At 38.7% G+C, this 225-nt stretch overlaps 1 protein-coding gene across 1 annotated transcript in view; it reads right to left on the bottom strand.

Annotated features, from left to right (window-relative positions):
* LOC119592376 (villin-1-like) overlaps positions 1 to 225 on the bottom strand; it is a 108,943-nt gene that overhangs the window by 108,255 nt on the left and 463 nt on the right. The gene's annotated exons all lie outside the window — the stretch shown is intronic.

The following is a 225-nucleotide window of genomic DNA, read 5'->3' on the forward strand; positions in this document are numbered from 1 at the left end:
CTCGTCTGATCGTGTCGCAGTGTTTGATGTCTGCATAGATAAGAACTTCATTTGCAGATCAACAGTAGAGATCTTTCCGGGCTGGGCTTATCTTGCTGGGAAACTTCAGCTTATTTTGCAATCTGACTTGTATGTCTCATTTTTTTCATGTTTTTGCTTTTGAAGATTGTCGAGATATCTTTGTCTCCTTTGTACTCGTTTTGTTTGTACGATGTGTGCAAAAAA

This window comes from Penaeus monodon, chromosome 30 (assembly GCF_015228065.2).
Source record: "Penaeus monodon isolate SGIC_2016 chromosome 30, NSTDA_Pmon_1, whole genome shotgun sequence".
Taxonomy (NCBI): Eukaryota; Metazoa; Arthropoda; class Malacostraca; order Decapoda; family Penaeidae; genus Penaeus; species Penaeus monodon.